The sequence below is a fragment of the Eriocheir sinensis genome, unplaced genomic scaffold (assembly GCF_024679095.1).
Source record: "Eriocheir sinensis breed Jianghai 21 unplaced genomic scaffold, ASM2467909v1 Scaffold313, whole genome shotgun sequence".
NCBI lineage: Eukaryota > Metazoa > Arthropoda > Malacostraca > Decapoda > Varunidae > Eriocheir > Eriocheir sinensis.
In genome coordinates, this window is record NW_026111625.1 from 234,149 (window position 1) to 257,494 (window position 23,346).

A 23,346-nucleotide genomic window follows, 5' to 3' on the forward strand; every position below is an offset into this window, starting at 1 on the left:
CCTTTTCTATTATTTCTTTCCCCTCCTCCCCTCCTTCTATTCTCTCTCTCTCTCTCTCTCTCTCCCTCTCCCTCTCCCTCAGCCTCTCTCTCTCTCTCAAGGGCCAATGCAACGGAGATGAGCACCGAAGCCACGCGCAGCTCTAGCGTATGCCCCTACCTTGACACGAAAGCGTAAGTGTGAGGGTGTTAACGCTGTCTAGTTGCTCGGAATACTACAAGGGTGTCCTCTCCTCCCCACCTCTAATAACGATTGAGAAAGAAAGCAGCGAGACTGAAAGGAGGAAGTAATGAATGAAGAAAAGAAGGTAGGAAGGACGGCAGGAAGAAAGGAAGGAAAAGAGAAGGTAGGGAGAAAAAGACGGAAGAATGGAAGGAAGGAAGGAAGAAAGGAATGGAGAAAGGTAGGTAGGAGGAAAGAAAGAAAGTAAAAAGAAGAAAGGTAGAATGAAAGGAAGGAGTGAAATTACAACCTTAAAAAGAGGAATGAATGATTGATCGTAAGGAAGGAAAGAAGGAATGAAGAAAGAAAACAATGAGGAAGGAGGAAATGAAGGAAGAAAAAATAAGGAAGAAAGGAAAGACGGAAGGAAGGAAGGAAGGCCGAAAAACAAAAAACATCGTATATCAACACAAAGTAAACAGGAAGGAAGGAGGAGAGAAAAAAAAGTGGAAGGAGGCGGGAGGACATAGCAGTGAGACGGAACGATGAGAAAAACAAGGACAAGGAAGGTCAAGGTAGGACAAGGCAAGGCAAGGAACAACAACAACAAGAGAAGGGAAAGCAGAGTGAGCGGCGCAGGGAGACTGAGAAAGGTGAGACAGAACAGGGCAGGTAAGAACGCAGGAACTTGGACAGGAAGAGGCGGGTAAAGAGGGCGAGGAGAGGGACGAGGGGCAAGGAGAGGAGTGGTAGAGAATGTTCAAAGACGGAGGAATAGGAGGAGAGAAGGATGATGATGATGATGATGATGAAGAGAAAGAGGAGGAGGAGAAGAAGTTGACAGAGTAAGGGCAAAAAGAGCAACGAGAGACATGGAAAGGAGTGGTAGAGAATGTTCAAAGACGGAGGAGTAGGAGAATGAGGAGGAGGAGGAGGAGGAGGAGGAGAAAGAGGAGGAGGAAGAGAAGGAGAAGACAGAGCAAGGGTAAGAAGAGCAACAAGGGACATGGAAACAAGGAGAATGCTAAAAAAACGAAGGAAAATGAGAAGCTGGAAGAGGAGGAGGAAGAGGAAGAAGAAGAAGAGGAGGAGGAAGAGGAGACTGAACAAGGACAAACAGAACACCAAGGGACATGGAAGCAAGTAGGAGAATGCTCAAATACGAAGGAACACGAGTAGTTGGAGGAGGAGGAGAAGTGAAGACCCGGAGGCCAGACACCTGCAGGGGACCGAACCATTGACGTCAACACGGGAACTGGTTACCGACAGCCACGGGCGACTGCACCCTCTCTACTACTCCCGTCCCCGCCCGCTGCCACTGGCTCGGCACCGTAGATCCTGTCAGGGCCTCCTCCTCCTCCTCCTTAGCCTTCTTTTCTTCTTCCCTCCCTCTGTTCGCTCTATCCTCACATCGTCCCTTCAAACCCCCCCCCCCCCCCCCCCCGCTGCTGGCGTCTCCTTGATTGGCTCCTGTTCCCACACAATCTCAAGCCAGTCAGTCAGTCAGTCAATCTCTTGTTCTCGCCTTTTGTTCCTGTTCTTGCTGCCCCTCCTCTTCCTCATAGCCTTCTTCTTTCTCCTTCTCGTTCTTCTCCTTTCTTTTGTCCTCTCCTTTTGTTTCTGCTTCTGATTCCCTTTCTCCTCTTTTCCCTCTTCCTCCGCCTCCTCCTCCTCCTCCTGCTCCTTTATCCTTATCCCAACCCAAGTAATCAGTTCGTTTCTTATCCTTTCCTTTTGTTCCTGCTCCTCCTTCCCATCCTCCTCCTCCTCCTCCTCCATCCTTAGAGTCAGGCTTAACGAGGACAATCATCATCACAGCCTCTCTTCGTCACGGCTCATCAGACTAATCATTTTATAGCCTTTCCTTCGCCCTCACTCCCTCCGCCGCCTCGTCATATACAATTATTATACATCAACGGGCTGGCGACTTCTCCCCTTCAACGCTTCCTCCCACCCTCTGTTATCTATGTGTGTGTTTGTTTTCACTTGTTTTACGTATAAGGCTACTTGGTTTGTCTTCATATGCTAAGTTGATGTATGGTGTCCTTTTGTTTATTTATTTATTATTATTATTATAACTATTATCATTATTTTTCAGTCAGAAGGTCACTTTGTATTTCAGTCAACTCTGCTTGGTCTCTTTCTTCTTTTAGTTGTTCTCGTTCTTCTTGGCATCCTGTTTTGTTTCTTTCTTTCTTTCTGCCTTTTTTTTTCTTCTTCTTCATCTCTTTGTTGCTGCTTGTTGACCTTATCTTCTCTCCATCTTTCATTACACTCCCTCGGCTTCCTCTTTTCCCCTCCCTATCTCTACTTCTACTCTTCGTCCTCCTCTTTGCGCTTCCCTTCCTCCTTCTCCTCTAATTTTTTTTTTCCATACTCCTCTTTCTCCTTTTGTGCTTTTCCACTCTTCCTCCTCCTCTTATATATATATTTTTTTATTCCCCTTCCTCCTTCTCCTCTAATTTCTTTTTTTTCCATACTCCTCTTTCTCCTTTTGTGCTTTTCCTCTTTTCCTCCTCCTCTTATATATATTTTTTCTTATTCCCCATCCTCCTCCTCCTCCTCTTTCTCTATGCATCCCTCATTTGCTATTTCCAAGTTCATTCCTCTGACTCACGCAAAAATAAAAATAAAGGTACGCAGGCTCATACTATTTCCGTTTCGAACTGCCTACGTCTTCCATTCCTTGTTTCTCACCCTCCTCCTCCTCTTCTTCTCCTCCTCCTCCCTCTTTTGCTCTCCGTGATCCTCCTCCTCCTCCTCCTCTTTCTGTTGCTGCGAGAAGACAACTTTACCGAACCAGATTTTCTCTTTTTTTTGACTCACGGTTACCTAAGTGTTTTTGTCCTTCTATACGAATGCGACGGAGATGAGCACCGAGGCCACGCGCATCTATACCATATGCCCTTAACTTAACCTTTAAATGAATGCACGGACTTAGGTATAAAAAACGAAAACGAAAAGAACAACAACAATAATTCAACAATCATAATAAAAAAAAAAACATATGGAAATAATTAGTGATAGGAATAATGCGTAACAAGAGACAGATAAAGACAGAGAGGTAAGTAAAATAATAGATAGATTGTACAGATAGATAAATAGACCGACAGGCAAATCGATGAATAAACGGAAACAAAGGAAATTGACAAAGGTAAATATGCAAGTTAATGATGAGTATTTAATATCAATAAGTAATTAATTAACCTTATCATCTCTCTCTCTCTCTCTCTCTCTCTCTCTCTCTCTCTCTCTCTCTCTCTCTCTCTCTCTCTCTCTCTCTCTCTCTCTCTCTCTCTCAGGCCTCTACTCCCCAGTCCAGACTTCTTGTTCCTTAACCTCGGGGCAGAAGGGCGCACCAGCGTGACGCCCCCGAGGGTTACCGTGTGCACTCAGTCGAGGAGGAGGAGGAGGAGGAGGAGGAGGAGAAAAACAAGGTGAGGAAATAGAAATGAAAGACGCAAAGAAGTCCCGTAGAAAGAGGAAAAGGAAGATGATGATGACGATGATGATAATAATGATGATGATGATGATGATGATGAGGAGGAGGAGGAGGAGGAGGAGGAATAGGAATGACAACACGAAGATAGGAGTTAAGGAAGGAACAGATGGGGAGGATGTAGGGAGCAGGGGGTTAAGGATGAGGTGAAGAGGCGTAGGAAGAGGCGGAGGAGGAGGAAGACGAGGAGGAGGAGGAGGAGGAGGAGGAGGATGTGGGAGACACGACAAGGTGGATCAAATTAAAGAAATGGAGAGATGAGGAGGTGTGAGAGAAGATATGGAAAGGAGAGAAGAGGAAGGAGTGAAGGTAAGGAGGAGGAAGAAGGCGGAGGAGGAGAGCAGAAGGAAGAGGAAGGGGGAGGATAGTAAGAGGAAGCGAAGAGTGAAGTGCAAAGAGGCAAGGAAGAGAGATAAAAAGAGTCGGTGAGGTGGCGAAGAATGGAAGAAGGAAGGAGGGAAAATATATCACAGGAGCAAGGGGCGGCAGGAAGGCAAGTTAAAGGTGAGAACTGGGGCAGGGATGATTGTGGGAGAGAGAGAGAGAGGAAGAGGCGAAGACAAGGGAGAAGGAGAGGAAGGGAGAGACACACACAGAAAGAGATACAGAGAGAGGGAGAGAAAGAAAGCATCACTCGACAGGAAGGAAAGGTTCAACGATTACTCGGATAACAAGTCGGGAAAATGACGAGGAAGTGAGATGCTGAGGAGTGAATGAGTGAACTGCGCACGTCAAGATGGGTTTTAGTGTACGGGTTTCCTCCTCACCTTCCCCTACACATGATACAAAGAGGGGACTAGTTACAGGTTCACGTAGTTGGTGGGATGCTGTGCCAAAATGTGTCTCTTCTTGCCCCAAACTGCTCTCTCTACTCTCTGCACTTCTTTCTATGTTGTGCTATACGTTTTCTTTCCTTCCTTCCCTTCCATTATTTGCTGACGTCACTTAATCTACCTGCCTGCCTGCCTAACTACACGTGCTCCAAACTGCTCTCTCTTCTCTCAGTACTTCTTTCTATTTAGTGATGTACGCGTTTTCTTTCCCCTCCCTCCTCTCCGTTATTTGCTGATGACACTCAATCTCCGCGGGCTTAAGATGCTGGTTCCCTCTTTGAGTCTAGGTCTTGCCCTTCAGCCCTACACAAGCCCAGGGGCGCCGGAAACACTGCCGCGGAGAGGAAGGGATGACAAGAGGGATGGGGCGTAAAAAAACAACACTAATAACCATGGGAGCTGCTTTTGTAGACGTGTCATTCCCCTCACAAAGGCGGCTTACGGAGCTGTTCACAAGGGCCGATGAGGAAAAGGAACGTGGGTAGAGAGTGAACAAAGGGTCGACGGGGGACGGAGACTTGAGAACAGAAGGAGACTCTTGATAATCCTAACACTGAATCATGTACGTGGGTCAGATATAATGTACTAGATATGAGTTCAGAATTTACATACGTGGGTTTTCATGCTAGTAATGTAGTGGGGAATGGAAAGGCTATAGATATCAGAATGAATCTCGATAAATCTGATTCTCGCATGTAAATCCTGCATTCCTATACGTGGGGATCTTAATCTGATAATGTAGATATTAGTTAGTTCGGAATTTCGCCGCCAGGAGGGTTAGATGGATTGTGGTTATGTGAAGGTAGACAGACTGTTTACGGCAATACTTTAGTCAGAAGGGAGGGAAGGAGATGGAGGGAGAGAGGGACGGCTGAAGGGGAATGGGGAAAAGAGGGAGAAAAAGGGAAGGAAGGAGGGGTGGAGAAATAGGGAGAGAAGAGGAAGGAGAGAGAGAGGGAGAAAGGGACGACTGGAGAGGAATGGAAAAAAAGAAGGAGACAAAGGGGGACGGAAGGATAGATGGATGGAAGGGAAGGAAGGGTAAGGGAGAGAAGAGGCGATAGAGGCTTTACTGAGAGCTCTATCCGTGTGGTAGCTTATAAATCGTAAACGTCATATGATCTAAGAGCGTTTTCCTTCCGTATAACAACGCTGTCTAGACGGGATGATCAACGAAACGAACAGTGCGGTGCGGGAGGCTTGCGGAATCATATAAAAACACCAAAAAAGTTGTAGTGCGGGACTTGAATCTGGTATACCTTCTTTCACTGCACGCAATACGACTCTACGCTTTTGTTTCATTATAATCTTTCCTGCATTAGACTTTTTTTTTTATCAAGGGGTGACTTGGGTGAGGGTACCGTTGTGAGGAGTGATATTTAAGAGTTTTGTTTCATATGATTATCTATGTATCATTTTTCTTTTCAATGGGTGGTATGGCTGAGGATATCGCTGTTAGGATTGAGAGAATAACCAGAAATCGGAGAATCACTAAAACAGGAACAGAGAGACAGAGATGGCGACCTGCTAGCAAACGGCAGTAGACACTAAGGTAAGTACACGGGTGGTAAGTACATGGCCGGTGGTATACGGGTGGTTAGTACATGGACGTTGGTACTACTTAAACAGGGGGTGGCGCAGGAACACAGTCTCATCAACCGCATCTTCTACCAGTTTGCCTTCGCCCTCGCCTTCCTCTCTTCGCGCCGTCCGAGTCGAGGCGTTGCGACATACATAGGCTCGAGCCCCGCAGGAAATGTCTGGAGAAATTCCGTAATGACCCTCGGCAGAGCATGACACGAGAGAGTGCCTTCACCCTTACGAGGACCCGGGAGGCTGCTGCAACGGGCCCAGAAGACAGTAGCACGAAAATTACATGTACAAGAGATATTGTTGGTAGTGGTGGTAGTACAGTAGTGATAGTGGTAGTAGTAGTGATACCTTAACCAACACTACGACTAAACTACTACATCTACTACTATCAAAACAACTACTACTACTATTAATACTCCTTCTCCTCCTCCTCCTCCTCCTCCTCCTCCTCCTACTACTACTACTACTACTACTACTACTACTACTACTGCAACTACTAAAAAAAGGACGGCACATGACTAGTTACCTCGGAAGGATACTCAGGTTATAAGTTACTGGGACAAACAAGCTATAAGGAAGTAAAACCATGTAAAAATAGATACACTATATATACACGTGAGCGACACAAGGAAGGGAAGAACACTAGGTAAAAGGTTAACCAAGAACACGAACGGAACACAAACAGAACCATCAAAACAAGGAAGGAAGCGAAGACAACAATTTGTGGCACTACATCAAACCAAAGACAGGAGTGAACGTAAACTAAAAAAACAAGCATCACTATAAGATTCCATTGGGTTACGACACACGGATGAATGTCTAGACGGTGTAAAACGGAGATATTGGTGGTGTGTCTATACGCAAGCCCGCACCTACACACACACACACACACACACACACACACACACCTGGCTGACCTTCCTTCCACCGACGCGCCCCATGACAGCTCAATGCCAGTTCATTGCACACACACACACACACACACACACACACACACACACACACACACACACACACACACACACACACACACACACACACACAAACACAAACACAAACACAAACACAAACACACACACACACACACACACACACACACACACACACACACACACGCCCCAAAAACGAGCTGCAGCTGCTAACACAAGGAAGATAACACTACTTGGGAAGAAAAATTGTGCCGAGAAGGTCTTGATCTTCATAATATAACCATCACTTGAGTTTAACCTCCTGGCAAACCTGTACACACACACACACACACACACACACACACACACACACACACACAATCGGGACCACAGAGCAACGTGACCCATGAAGAAGAGGGCAGCGGAGGAGAGCAAGGCTGGGCAGAAGGTTGAGCTAGGATGAGGCGGAGGACGAGGTGGAGGAAAGGGGAGATGAAGGGACGGTTGGAAGGGGGGAAGGAGGGGAAAGGGAGGAAGACGAGGCTGCTGGGGCGTCTAGGGTTGGGCTGGGCGGGTCGCGGGGCACAGAAACGAACGGGCAGCAGCAGGAAGACGCCATTACCCCCATTACAACTTCCTGTCTGTCTTGTGTGTGGCTGATTCGACGCAACTCTTACGGAAGCCCCCTGTCCACTACTTCTCTTCTCTTCTCTTCTCTCTCTCTCTCTCTGTGTTTGCATCTTTTTTCTTGTCTTCATCAACTTTTCCTTCTTATTTATTGCTCCTGTTGCTTTCTCCTTTTTTGTTGTTGTTGTAAATCTCTCTCTCTCTCTCTCGACCTAAACCCCATTCCCTCGCTTGTCTCTCTCAACACAAAGTCATATTCAGTCTAAACTTCCGCTGCGGAGTCAAAGTTTAAGGCTTAAACCTTTAGGACTTATTTGCAAGTATGATAAATCCCTGGAGGAAATGAGAGCAAGCAGATACACACACACACACACACACACACACACACACACACACACACACACACACACACACACACACACACACACACACACACCACACCCACACTCACACTCACACACACACACACACACACACACACACACACACAAAGGGAAGGAGGAACGCCATCATCACACCTCAGTCTTTTACAGTCCTGCAACACCACCTCGAGAGAGACTCACGCCCGAAGAGTGCACAGAGGAAGGAAGGAAGGAGCAGCCCCTCGCCCCCATCCCCCCCACGCCCTCCGTCACCGCCCTGGCGCGTCTCCTCACCACAAGACGTTACGTGAGCTGCACCTGACTCCCCCACCATAGCTGAACTCTCCCCCCTTAACCCCTCCCATACCCTCTCTCCCCTTCCCACCACAACCTACTCCTGTGACTTGTGAATTGAAACCTTGATGTCGTGTTGACTGATGATGTTTCTATTTATACTTCCTCACTGATGTTGAAATGGGGACACCTATGCGTCGGTAACTGCCTTGGTTGTCCCTGTGGCCTTGATGTCTGCTTTTTGGGGCGCGGGTGAGGGTCATAGATTGGTATTCTTAGACGACCCTGCCTCTCACATCAACAATTTCCAAAGGCCAAAACGGAGATCACCCGGGTTCTAATGAGTGTTTTTCTAGGTTCAAGGTACAGAAGAAGGGTCAAACTACCACCAGGGTTATTAAACTACTCCTGGAAAGGCCCACAACTCCTATGAAAGCCTTGTCAAATATGTGTGTTTGGGCGACGAAGTGTTTAACAATCCGGCCAATAAAGTCGGGTAACGTGCAGTTAATGGAAGTGAAAGACCGGCGGCCACGACACTGATGGAGAACCCTTGATCGAGAGATATATTTCACGGTAGCAAGCACTCCGAAAAGCCTGTATGAACGGACTACACTAAGATCAGTATTCTCAGACGTTTCTGCCTCTGATATCGACTATTTCCAAAGGCCGACAAGGAGATCAATTGCGTTCTATTGAGTGTTTTCGTCGGTTCATGGTACAAAATAACGATCAAACTACCAGCAGGGTCATAAAACTACCAAGTGCCCAGAACTCCTACGTTATCAAATGTGTTTCAAATGTTTAAGAATATGTCCCTAAAAGCTAAGTTCAATGAGTCACAAATCCCCAAGCAAGATAAAAAGACAAGACAGCGAGAGATTGAAAAGAGACAAAACAAAGACAGACTGAAGAAAGAAGACAAACCACGAACTGATGAAAAAAATGACCAACAGAGAAGACAAGCCAGAAACCAGAAACAGACAGAAGAGAAGACAAACCAGAGACAGACTGAGGAGAGAAGACAAACGACGAACTGAAGAAAAAAAATGACCAACAGAGAAGACAAGCCAGAAACCAGAAACAGACAGAAGAGAAGACAAACCAGAGACAGACTGAGGAGAGAAGACAAACCAAAGACAGACTGAAGAAAGAAGACAAACGACAAACTGAAGAAAAAAGAGGCGACCAACAGAGAAGACAAGCCAGAAACAGACAGAAAAGACAAGCCAGAGACAGACTGAGGAGAGAAGACAAACCAAAGACAGACTGAAGAAAGAAGACAAACGACAAACTGAAGAAAAAAAAGGCGATCAACAGAGAAGACAAGCCATAAACAGACAGAAAAGACAAACCAGAGACAGACTGAGGAGAGAAGACAAACCAAAGACAGACTGAGGAGAGAAGACAAACCAAAGAAAGACTGGAAAGAGGCGACAAACCAACGACAGACGGAAAAGACAAGAACTGCCAGGACCGGAAGTGGTCGGTGGACTATGACCCTCACGCTGCCGAGGCCTCGCTCCCTCTCTCCTCACTCGGCTGGGCACCGCGGCGACGCCCAGCCCTCCCTCCTTCCTTAGCTAAAGTTCTCTCAGCCTTTCCTGCGTGTATTACTATGCTGACAACATTCTTCAACAACTCCTCCCCAGAAATTGATCTCTCTTCTGGCATCTCATTCTTTTTTCTTTTAGTGGAGCAGGGCATGGCAGACTTTTTTCGTTGTTCTTTTGTTTTTTGCCTTTGAGCTGCCTCCCATGCCGTAAAAAAAACCCCGAAGACAAGTATAGGAGAGCATTTACCCTTTCCACGTTAATGTCCTTCACAAATGGCAAACGATGCGGTAAAGCGACCACCTCCACGACCTCTGTTCCCGGGCCGTCGTGAGTGAGTCGCCACAGGTTGGTTGTCAGTCGTGCGGTTACCACAATGACGGGAATAAGAGAGGAAACAACAACGCGGTGACATAAACCCTCGCCCGCCGCACACCGCAGAGCGTGGCAGCCCGTGCACCTCCTGACCCTGGCCGACCCTCGCCTTCCTCCTCCCATGAGAATCGTGTCCCGGCCCCTGCGCTGCAAAGGGTTCCGAGGACAAGAAGAAAAGTAAGGTAGGTGTTTTAGCGGCAACTTCGCATCCTCCGGTCAGCTATTTTTTGTTTGTTATCCAATAAGAAGGAGTTAGGTGAGTACTTCACGTGTGTATATGCATGGATGTTAAATCATTCCTACCGCAGATCCAGGAACGAATAAAAGTTTTGCCCATCAACACATGTTCAGTTTAGTATGATTAGATTCGAGTCGTTCTTTTTTGTGTGTGTGTGTGTGCGTGTGTGTGTGTGTGTGTGTGTGTGTGTGTGTGTGTGTGTGTGTGTGTGTGTGTGTGTGTGTGTGTGTGTGCGTGCGTCGGTGCGTATTTCCCCTTCAATTTACACTCAAAATTGCGCGACCCCTGAACCAGCTCGCCCTTTCTTCCGGAGCGGAGTCACGTGACTGACCAAGGTCACCACCGCAGGGTCACAGCCCCCTGCCCTGCCCCTGCCCGCCGCGCCGCCGCCCTCCTCACCCTTCCCTTCTCCTCCTCTGTCTCCGCATCGGTGACTCATCTTCGTCGCCTCGTCACGGGAAGAAGCCACATGCAAATATGTAACTTGTATCAGACTAATGTTTGCACGACGCGGTTGCCATTCCTTTGTGCGCGTTGCAGTTTATCATGTTCTTTTATTACCTATTCGACATTTACAGGCAGCGATATCCTAAAATTTTGGTATCTAAACCCCTTAGCTTATTGTTCGAGGCACAGGACCAGAAGACGAAACGACCTACAAGAGACCCGGATCCGAAATTGTGGAGGATATAGTTTCCTTGCTATTTAATATATGAAAAAGCTGCAGTACATTTTTCATATATTATACATTTTTCTTCCCAAGGGAGTGAAAAGAATGAAGACAAAGAGGGCAGTGAAGGCAGAGGCCACCATGCATGCACTACTTCGCCTGTAAACACCACACACACACACACACACACACACACACACACACACACACACCGCTCCCTAGTGACACCTGTAGAATGTCACACACCGGATCTTTTCGTTCCTTCCTGCTGGTGAAACTCGGGCCGCGGCGCCGCTTGCTGGCTGACACAGGCTGACACACGGCACGGAGAGGCACGCTGACTGCCGGCGGAAGGAGAGCCACGCCCCCCTCCGCCCCCCACACCTCCCCCCCTTTGCCTCCGAGCCGCGAGTCCCCCTTTCTCCCCTCACCCGGCGCCGCTCCCTCCCTCCATCCCACCCCCTCCTCATCCCGGCTTCTCTCCCTCCCTTGCTCCCAATTGCTCTGGAATGTGGATTAATGTTCCGTTTAGAAAGGAGGATGGCGACGAGGCTCTCCCACACGGTGACACACACACGCACACGCACACGCACACACACGCACACACACACACACACACACACACACACACACACACACACACACATCCAATATCCCTCCACACACACACGAGAGCGCCTGATAACCACATGTGCGAGATGATCCAACAAAATCATGCGCAGTTAACACGATGACTGGTGCTCAAGTGTTTGTGTATAAAATAAACGCCGCCCACACACACACTCCCAACACATGGCTACAAGCTGAATACTACAACAAAGGTTATATTCCACTCCCGTGACGAGATAGAGGCTTATTTCGAACGCAACCCCCCCCGCCCCCCCCCCCCCCTCACACACACTCGCCTCCTCCCCTCCACCTATAACACACATGAAGCATAATGGGGAGAGAGAAAACAAAAGAAATGGGAAACGAAGCGTGAAAGTCGAACATCTTATAAAAAAAACGTATTCCTTTGCTAGTGACGAAATTACTAAAAGAAAACGAAGGAGAGACAAAAAAAAACTGTCCCACCATTGGAGGAGAGAAGTTAAGTATAAGGCAGTGTGTAAGTAAAATAAGGGATTGAAATAAGTCGATGAACATCATATAAAATGCCTACATTTACTCGTGACGAAGTGTGATGAGGAGGAAGTTGAGAGAGAACTATCTCACCACTGAAGAGAGAAGTAAAATCAGTAAGCGTTCGTATGTAAGTAAAATAAGAGCTTGAAATAAGTCGGTGAGCATCGTATAAAATCACTTCTTTTACTCGTGACGAAGTATGAAGAGGAGGAAGTTGAGAGAGAACTATTTCACCACTGGAAGGGAGAAGTATAATCAGTAAGTGTTCGTATGTAAGTAAAATAATAGCTTGAAATAAGTCGGTGAGCATCGTATAAAATCACTTCTTTTACTCGTGACGAAGTGTGAAGAGGAGGAAGTTGAGAGAAGAACTATCCCACCACTGGCAGCAAGGAGCGAGAGGCGGCGTTGCTCCTCCTGGGGGTGCACGAGGCGCCCCTCCAACGATGTGATGGAGCAAATGTTTTCCAACGAGCAATTAACCTCCGGACTCCCTCACACTCTCTCCTTCCTGGGCCACTCGACCGCTCATCCTCGGCGCCTCCTTCGGTGTCGCCCTCATTTGTCTTCATCTCTCTCTCTCATTTTGGCTTACGTTTTTAAGTGATTTTTGGTCGGTTTTTGTAATTTTCTTTCTCATTTATTTTATCTTACGTTTTCAATGATTTTTGGTCGGCTTTGTAATTCTCTCTCTCTCTCTCTCTTTATCTTATTAGACGTTTTATAATGTTTGTTTTAGGTCGGGTTCTTATTTTTCTTTCTTTTCTTTTCTTGTGTAAATATTTGTGTTATATATACGTTTGTTCTTCAGTAGTTTTCTTTTCTTAGTTCTTTTTTTTTGTTATCTTCTCTTTTTCTCTTTTTCTTCTATTTCTCTTTCTTCTTTTTTCTAGTTTTTTTTTGCTTATTCTCTTTTTCTTTCGTCTTCGTCATCACTATCATTATCATCTCCATCTTTTTTCTTTTTTTCTTAGTTTTTTCTGTTACTGTTATCTTTTGTTTTCCTTCTCATTCCCTCTTTTTCCTATCTTTCGTCTTCGTTATCACCATCACCATCACCTTTTCCTCCCTTTTCAAGATCATCGTCACTACATTATCATTCTTCTACTTCTTCTTCTTCGACCCCCAAAGAGCAGCCTGACCTCACCCAACCCACCACCGCTAACTCCACCTACTTCCTCAGCCTCACTCACCTCTTCCCCTGAACTCTTTCCCTCTCCTCCTCCTCCTCTTCCCTTCCCCCGCGAGTCTCCAGGTTACGCAAAGAAGGTATTGGATGAGAAGGAAACGCTCACCTCATTTTAGACTACCTGGCGTGTTGACTGGCTTTCGGGGACCATCATCGTAATCATTATTTATACAGATTCTTTGAGGCAAGTATGTAAGTATTCGGATCACGTTACTGTTACGATTGACACTGAGACACGCACACCCACCCATCTAGTACCGTTCCCTTACACACCCATCCATCCCCCTAATACGCCTACATCCCCCCCACCATAAACAGACTCTGCCCCACCACACACAAACAGACCCTTCCCTCCTCCGCCTCCCCACACACAAGCAGACCCTTCCCTCCTCCGCCCCCACACACAAACAGACACTTCCCTCCTCCCCACACACAAACAGACCCTTCCCTCCTCCCCAACACACAAACAGATCTTTCCCTCCTCCCCTCACACACAAACAGACCCTTCCCTCCTCCCCAACACACAAACATATCTTTCCCTGCTCTCCCCACACACAAACAGACCCTCCCCCCGACACAAATAGACCCTCCCCCAACACAAACAGACCCTCTCCCCTACACACAAACAGACCTTTCCCCACACATCCCCCAATACACACTGACCCCCCCCACCCTCACACACACACACAAACACAAACCGACCCCATCTCTCCATCCGCACACATTGATAGAGGGATACAAGAGAGACCGATGTCGGCTGTTAATCTTCTAATAAAACATTACGGTGTCACGCGGGTCGCCCCAGCAGCGGCGGGCGTGGTGCTACGGGAGCAATCGCCCATTAACCTCACCCCGCGTGCCGTCGCGCCCCTCTGCCCCCCCCTGCCCCCATCGGCCTGGCCTCTCACCCTTCACCCCGCCAGCGACGCTCCGGGTGACTTCAGGGGCCTTCGCCTTCCCCAGAAAACTTACGACACGTCCGCCACACTTGTCTGGGAGATCGCCCCCCGCGCCTCCCTCCCCCAGGACGTCCCACTCCCCCCCCCAGTCATTCATCGCCACCAAATTACCTGCGCTGACTCACACTCAACACAAACAGTCTGACTCGTAAATATCTACCGCCGTGGAGACGTGGATTTCTCTTTTGCTTTTCTATATGTTTCATGATTTTTTTTCTTTTTGGGGTCAATGTCGTACTTACAGAAGATAAAATGAGCTTGACTATAATGACAAAAACGCCAAGTAAACGACAGAAATTGACGGAAACCTTAATAACTACCACCATGAGGAGATGTGGATTTATTTTGCTTTTTTTTTATATATTTTACGATTTTTTTTCTTCTTGATGTTAATATCGTGAAAAAAAAAGAAGTTAAAGATGATCCAAACTTTGATAACGGAAAAGCCAAATAAACGGCGATATATCTACCACCATGAGATGTAGATTTCTTTTGCTTTTTTTATATATTTTACGATTTTTTTTTCTTCTTGATGTTAATATCGTGAAAATAAAAAAAGTTAAAGATGATCCAAACTTTGATAACGGAAAAGCCAAATAAACAGCGATATATCTACCACCAAGAGATGTAGATTTCTCTTGCTTTTTTTATATATATTTTTTTCTACTTGATGTTAATATCGTGTAAAAATAAGAAAGCTAAAAATGAGCCTAACTTTAATAATAGAAACGCCAAATAAACGACGATATATTTACCACCAAGAAGATATGTGATTTTTTTTGCTTTTTTTATATTTTGATTTTTTCTTCTTGATGATACTGTCGTGTAATGAGCCTAACTTCGATAACAGAAATGCCAAATAAACGAGATGAGCAGATTCAATTTTTCTTTTTCTCATTTATTCATCTTATTTTTTTTCTTCTTGGTGTTAAAGTCGGTCTAGTAAAAGCTAAAATTGAGCCTCGCTAACACAAACAGAAAGCAAACAACACAAAAAGACTGAAACGTAATTGATATATACATTCATAAAGAGACGGATTTTCAATAGTTTTTCTTCTCTTTCATCATCATTCTTCTTGGTGTTAATGCCCTACTTACGAGAGCTAAGTGGGACGCCGATCAAAGAACCAAAACAGAGATCATAGAACTAAATAAAAACGAGTCTGCCTGAATGAAGAACCAAGAAACACATGTGAATATCTAGCTCAACAGATGTTCCTGAATTCTCCTTCCTCATTATAGTTTAAGTTAGGTTTAAATGTATTCTTCTTACTTTTCCTTATCATAACAGGAGCTACGTGCAAGTCTTTAACCGGGAAGCCAAACCGCACGAGTATAAACAGTTAAAAATAAAAGTAGGTATGGCAAACAAGCAAAGAGAAAATATAACCTGATACCGTGAACACCTGAACCACTATTATTCCATTATTGCATCCGATTGTGGTCAGCCAGTAACGAAACTCCACCTTACGTTGTTATTTTCTGTATACACCGCCGCCTCCCTTTCTCCTCGTGTGCATGCAGCGTTCCTTTCGTAGCTAGCTTTCCTTTGTCCTACTTTTCCCTTGGACTTTGAAAAACGATATGAACTTCGATAAGAAACTTTTCACCTCACTTCCTTTGATACAGACACACAGACACACACACACACACACACACACACACACACACACACACTCACACACACACGCACACGCACACACACACACACACACACACACACACACACACACACACACACACACACACACACACACACACACACACACACACACACACACACACACACACACACACACACACACACACACACACACACACACACACACACACACACACACACACACACACACACACACACACACACACACACACACACACACACACACACACACACACACACACACACACACACACACACACACACACACACACACACACACACACACACACACACACACACACACACACACACACACACACACACACACACACACACACACACACACACACACACACACACACACACACACACACACACACACACACACACACACACACACACACACACACACACACACACACACACACACACACACACACACACACACACACACACACACACACACACACACACACACACACACACACACACACACACACACACACACACACACACACACACACACACACACACACACACACACACACACACACACACACACACACACACACACACACACACACACACACACACACACACACACACACACACACACACACACACACACACACACACACACACACACACACACACACACACACACACACACACACACACACACACACACACACACACACACACACACACACACACACACACACACACACACACACACACACACAGGAAGAAATGTTTTAACCCGAGACACGCATTACTGTCGACGAGCTACATTCCGCTTCACGGTAATGCATCGCCTATTTTCTACGTAACTTCTCGTACCTTTAATTCTTCTCATTCCATTTCATTTCACCCAAAAAGACGTGAATCAAATGTAGCGTTCCCGGTTTACACAAGTGGCATATACACCGACGTTTAGCACAGAGCATCATTCTAATGGAGCTAAAGAGTGTAAGATACCAACAAGTCCTACTGAGGAGACGAAAGTATGGAAGAACAAAGACAAACAGCAAGGCAGGCTACTCACCGTTCCTCAGCTTGTTCTCCTCGGCGGCCTGGCCGTTAGGGAAGATTGTCTTGACGAAGATTCCCATGCTGCCCTTAGGCGAGTCTCGTCCTCCCACGATGGAGAACCCGAGGGACTTCCTGCCACGGCCCTTCTCGAACGCCACGGTCTGCACCGACATGGCGAGGCTCAACAGCCGCGGAGCGTCGAGCTGAGTCCTCTCGGCTCGGAGTGTGACGGCGATGGGAGCTTCACGGCACCTGGGGGGCACGAGAGCCTCTGGGCCGCCGTCGCGTGCCGTCTAGAGCTGTGTGGAGATCTCCTGCTGGGGGCAGCGGGAGTCGACAGAGTCTCAACGAGCAACTGTTTCTGCGATGTTGACGCGAGCCTGGGGAGGAGGCTGGAGTTCTTGCCTTCTCGTTCGTGGGAGTCCTCGGGCTCGATGTGAATGAGTTTTGACTTGTAGATGTCGGCCAGGAAGGTGGAGTCTCCGCATTCCCGCACATCGGTGGCGGAGGCGTACCTCACGTCGGCGGGGTGACGCACGTCGTGGGAGGAGGAATACCTCGCCTCCCCGTTGATGTAGCGAGGCAGGTTACTACTCATCCTTGGGTCGAGGTAATTGTCATGATGAGCCGGAGAGAAGACACCAGACGCGAGCTCTCCGTGCCTGATGGAGGTGGACGTGGAGGTGACGGTCAGCGTGGAGGGCAAAGACGCGGGACTTCCCGGCACTGGCACCTTGACTGACACGGGGCCGGTGACGGACACGGACGCCCGAGAGGGGTCGTAACCCGGGAGGTAGGACTCGAACGGGGCCAGCGTCGTGTACTCCGAGTAGTCGTCATATTCTGAGTACGAGCCCCGTCGACGAGGAAGACTTCTGTTGGAGTACCTTCCTAGTGACTCCCTCCTCACTCCAAGGTCTTCCTCTCCTGTGAGCATATCGTTCCTGAAGGTGCTGTCGGCGGCCCACAGCTCCCCGCATGCCTCGCCCAGTCTGCGCGCCGCCTCCACCTCCGGCGCCCCGTGCTCGTGGCCGGGGTAGGAGTGGTCGTACTCGCGGTGATGCTGCACGTCCACGTCTCTGGCGATGACGATGTCCACCTCCTTGGGTGTGCTGCGCAGGACGTGGCGAGCCTCGTCCAGCGTCACTCCGCGGAGCCGCCGGCCGTTTACGTTGATGATCTCGTCGCCAACACGGAAGCGGCCGTCCCTGCAGCGTCAGGAGAGGGGGTGGGGGGGGGGGGTGTTAATGTTGACACACACACACACACACACACACACACACACACACACACACACACACACACACACACACACAGATAGATAAATAGATAGAGATAGAGAAAAAAAAGAAATACAAAACTAGTCAATGAAGTGCTAGACGAAAAAGATAAAACAAACAAAAAAATATATAAAGGTTAGTACGAAGGAAGGAAAAGAATAAAACGAAGAAGCCGAGCGGCACTCCACCTGCTGGCGGCCTAATGACGCTCACTAAAACTAATGGAGCCTCGGCCTCCGTCATCCGAGTAATTGTGGAAGACATTACGCAACTGTGTGTGTGTGTGTGTGTGTGTGTGTGTGTGTGTGTGTGTGTGTGTGTGTGTGTGTGTGTGTGAAATCAGGTACACACACACACACACCCACACACACACACACACACACACACACGAAGGACGCAAGAGAGAGAATGAAAGGAGAAAGAGAATGTGAGAGAGTAACATCACATTTGAAACTCAAGATGGAAAGAACAGGAGAGCAGCATCTTACGTCTTATCATCATCATCATCATCATCAGAATTCCCACCACCACCACCACCACTACAACCACAACACCACCAAGTCACCCCTCAGCCACCCCTGCAGCTTCCATTACCCCGAGATTTCCCACCCCGGGGCAGGCGTCTTTGGGTGGGCCGTCATCAACCACTGTCTTGCTTCTTACCAACACCACATCAGCATTTCTCTCGACCTCTCGCCGCTCTTACTTGTCTTGCTTTACTACACACGCTCGGCAGACTATACATGTTTTAGCTTCGTCTTGATCAGCATATTTACGTTGGAGTTAAAGAGCTTCGTCGGAGAGGGCAAAGAGAGTGTGCTGGTCATTTTTTGGTCAGGTTTTCGTGGCTATGGTCGGTATTCTACCTGACATTCACTTCTTTTTACATTAATCATTTATAACGGCCAAAAGAGACGTTAAACGCGCCCCTATGAGTGTTTCTTTACGTTAATGCTGCAGAAACTTTGTATAGCTACTACCACTGTTATATTACTACCCTCATATCCTACGAACGCATTTTCAAATGTGTGTGTGTGTGTGTGTGTGTGCTTGGGCGCCGAAAGGTATAAATATATGGTCGTATGCTTTGTTAACTACCATGAGCTTTGTATTCGCTTAACTAGTACATATTTGAGTGAATATATTATATGAGAAAGGTGAAGAAGAGTGTGTATCGGTCATTCATCTGTAAGGTTTCTCAGCTCCAGTGTACGTACGTGTGTGTGTGTGTCTGTGTGTGTGAGAAAGAGAGAGTGTGTGTATGTGAGTAAGGAGCTCCTGCACTGCATGGGTTCTCTTTCTCTCTCTCTATTAAGCGTTCAGTGGTTGGCGTGGTGTGGAACTAACCCGGATGCTCCTAATGGAAGGGTCCGACGAAAGGATGTATTGAGGGACTGCGGAGGCGGGGTGCGTGGAGCGATTTGAGGTCGGGTAATGATGTTCCTATGGTTCGGGAAGGTGAGCACTTTAATTTAATGAAGGAAAATACCGACTTATTATTACTGTCTTAATTTTCTCCTTTTTTCCTCGTGTGACGCCCTTGTGTAGCTAAAATAGTTATGGTGCTTGGGGGGGAGGAGGAGACAAGATGAAGGGTTTAGCGAACAAAGAGGAAGATGAGACGAGGATTGCTGAAGTGGAAACGATAATATTTGCAAGGATGTAACACACACACTCACATTCACACGCACACGCACACACACACACACACACACACACACATACCTGTCTGAGAGGCTGTCCTTTCTGATGTGCGCGATGACGCAGCTGGTGGTGGCGCTGCGAGAGTTCCTCCTGGGTGATGTAAATGCCCAGTTCGCCCGTGTGGTCCTTCACGAGGCGCATGAGGCGGAAAGTGCATGGCGTGGCGGTCTGGCCCAGCGTGGCGGGCAGGAGAGTGGCGGTGACTGCAGGGTCCCCAACAGGCTGGGTCACAGATTCTCCTCTCAGGTGTCCTCGAAGGTGCTCTCCCCCACCACGCCCGCTGCGCCTCCTCCCGTCCCTCTGTCTCACGGAATATACTGAGGCGCCGCGCAGGGGGGCTGAGGGGCGAGGTGCGCCGCTCCAACTGCGAGGCGAGGAACCTTGTCGACGACTGACGAGATCTTGTGGTCGGACAGCCACGTCGGGGGCCCTGGGACGCCCTGGGACCAGCTTTTCCTCGTCCGTCGTTGTAGGTGGTCGGGGTGCTCGGAGGGTCAGCTGTTGCTGCCGGCCGTACTTAGAGCGGCTTTCTGAGTCCACACGATCCTCCTCACATTTTTTCTGTCTTGCTTCCTCTTGGTAACTGTCGTACTTTCGCATTCATTTCCTCTTAGGAATGTTCTGTCCAGACGGGCGTACGTTACGCTCATGTTAGATAGCCAGGCTTGGAGCATTTCTCGATGCTGGAGTATGTGTCGGGCTTGGAGTAGACGTCGAGGTTGATAGTTGTCGGTTTGGTGTATTTTCGATGTCGGAGTAACATCGCCCTTGAGGGGAAGCTTTTTTCGCTGTCCTGATTTCGGGTACTCGTCCAGCTTGCCGTAGTGGTCGTAGGCGGGGTGCTCCTGCCCGTCAGTGATCCTGAGTCTGAGTTGGTCTCCGAGTGACTTTCGGTGCTCACGCCGGAGTCTGCGCCACTTTCAACTTTTTTCATGCGGGGTTTCGGTGACTCGTGGTGTCTCGCCGGCCTCGCAGCACTGCTGCCAGGCTCGCCTCTTCCTCCTCCTCCGTCGCTCTCATAGCCACTTCAGTTGTTGCTCGTGTACGCCAAGTTGCTGACCTGTGCTCGCCATGGCTGGGGCATACCTGCTGGACTGCTGCGGCCGGGCACTCTCCCGGACAGGACAGATGATGATGTCCTCATTCGTGATGGCTGTCGCCGAGAAGGATCGCGCCCGGGGCTGCAGTGGTGCTGGATTTGGGTGTAACTGAACTGAAGAGCGCTTCATCCCTCGGTGGCGGGGCCTGCTGCACAGTTCTCCTCAGACACTGCTCGGAGCTTTTGAAATCTTATGAGCTCCCTCGTGTCTTCATCACACACGAGTCGCGGAGGTGGTGACCCGCCGGCAGGGGGGAGCGGGAAGGGGTATCCGGGGAAGCTGAGGGCGTAGGGTCACGTGATCAGGGGCTGTTCGGGCGGGCGGGGGGACGAGAGCGCAGGAAGGCATGAGGGAAAGATGGTTTTGACCCCCAAGGAGGATATATTTTCACAGCTGACCGTCTTGGTGGGGAGGTAGGTTGAGGTGGTGGTGTTGGGCGGTGGTGGGCGTGGAGGTGACGGAGGTGATGGTGGTGGAGGCCTCTGCGGGCTGTGGGTCGAGGCAGGCGGCAGGGTCCTCGGCAGCCAGGTAGGTGCCGAGCTGCGAGGCGGAGCACGAACGGTACAGGTGACGCCCATCGCCACTCCGGTTCTCTGGCGAGGGTGTTCCTGACTGAACGGCCGCCCCAGCCCAGCCCTGACGAAGGGGACGTCGGGGAGGGTGTTGAGAGCGTCATGGACCTAAGAGAAAAGAAAGGACACCCGGTATAACCCCTTAGACAGCTGAACTATCACAAGCAAGCGGGGTTAGGAACTAAAGAGAAGGGGAAGCCTGGCATTGACAGAAAAGGAGTTACCATTACAGAGAATGCCAATACAATTTTTTTGTCTCAAGTCTCTAGAAGGTAAATAAAAACTCAAGGCCACTGCCACAGGACGGTCAGGTGGCTGCCGGGACACTCACCTGGTGGAGTTTGAGCGTGAGAACCTCCCGAACGCCACCTTCTCCTTGCTCGGCGACCGCGTCAACTGCTCCAGTTTTTTCCCCACGCGCCGTCCCCACGTGGCCAGACCTTTACATGAGGAACAGTTGTTTTGGGCTGTATTATGCGCGAGGCAGTAGCACACGACAGCTATACACTTCAGCATGTCCCCACCCTTTTACCTTCTTCCTACCTTTTACTAAAAGCGTCAGCAACGAGACGAGTACGCTTCATCAACACTACACAGCATAACACAGCACTACATAACGACATGACACAGTATGATATAATTCAATGTGTGAGGGAGAGCAGCAGGTGTGAGGCATGGCGGGGACGCACACAGGTGGCGAGGCTGAGATCAACATAAAGCCAACACTGTGACTCTTCCCTTCCCTACACCTGCTTAAGTTGATTGGTTCCTGCTACAGAGAGCGGCAACACAGACCATGAAGGTCCTGGAACGTTCAACTGAGATGTGAAAAGATAAATTGATTTTGAAATATAAAAAAAATAGATAAGCGGTGGATAAAGTGATACATTCTTACATTAATCTCAAAAGTAGCAAGTAAGTGAAATATAATGATTTAGCAACATATGAAAAGGTAAGACAATTCGTATTACCGAAAATGCCATTCCACTGGAGCGACTGCAAAATTATAACGCTAGAAACGCCTCAGGCACGCCACCCAACAAAACCCTCAACCTTATTGACGCCGACCCGCCACACACTCAGCTCATACACGGGACAACCGGAAAGGACACTTTTGACCACCCCTCAAGTAAACAAAAATGGTATTTGCTCACCTCTTCGGCGTCTTAAGGGCGTGGTGGTGGTGGAGGTGAGGTGTTGGTGGGTGCGGGTGCTCGGGGTGGAGGGGCGGGGCACCTGGGGATCCAGCACCCCATGGCGGGGGACGGCTGTCACCTGCTTGGTATATCGGCGTCCCCGCCTTACCTCTTCTTGAGTCACCTCTCGTCTTCCTTGCTGGAGGTTGATTTGCGGGGCGGGTGTGGTCCGCGTCTTCTCTCCCCGGGAACTGCGGCCACGGGCGTGGCACCGCCGCCTCTAAATGGCCCAGCGCGACTCCCACGACTCCATCTTTTTAGCCTGGATCTGTGATGATGCGTAATACTGTGGCGGCGACGGAACAACCGCATCTTCAGCGGCGAGCTCCTTTCCTCTGTGCGTGTTGACTCTTCCACTACAGCGCCCTGGCGGCAGCTCTCGCGTGCGTGCCGCGTCCCGTCAACATCCTCG

The 23,346-nt window shown here is 48.6% G+C and overlaps 1 pseudogene; it reads right to left on the reverse strand.

Moving 5' to 3' along the window:
* Positions 1–22,254, reverse strand: part of LOC126991641 (uncharacterized) — a 30,473-nt pseudogene extending 8,219 nt beyond the window's left edge.
* Positions 22,255–23,346: the final 1,092 nt, after the last annotated feature.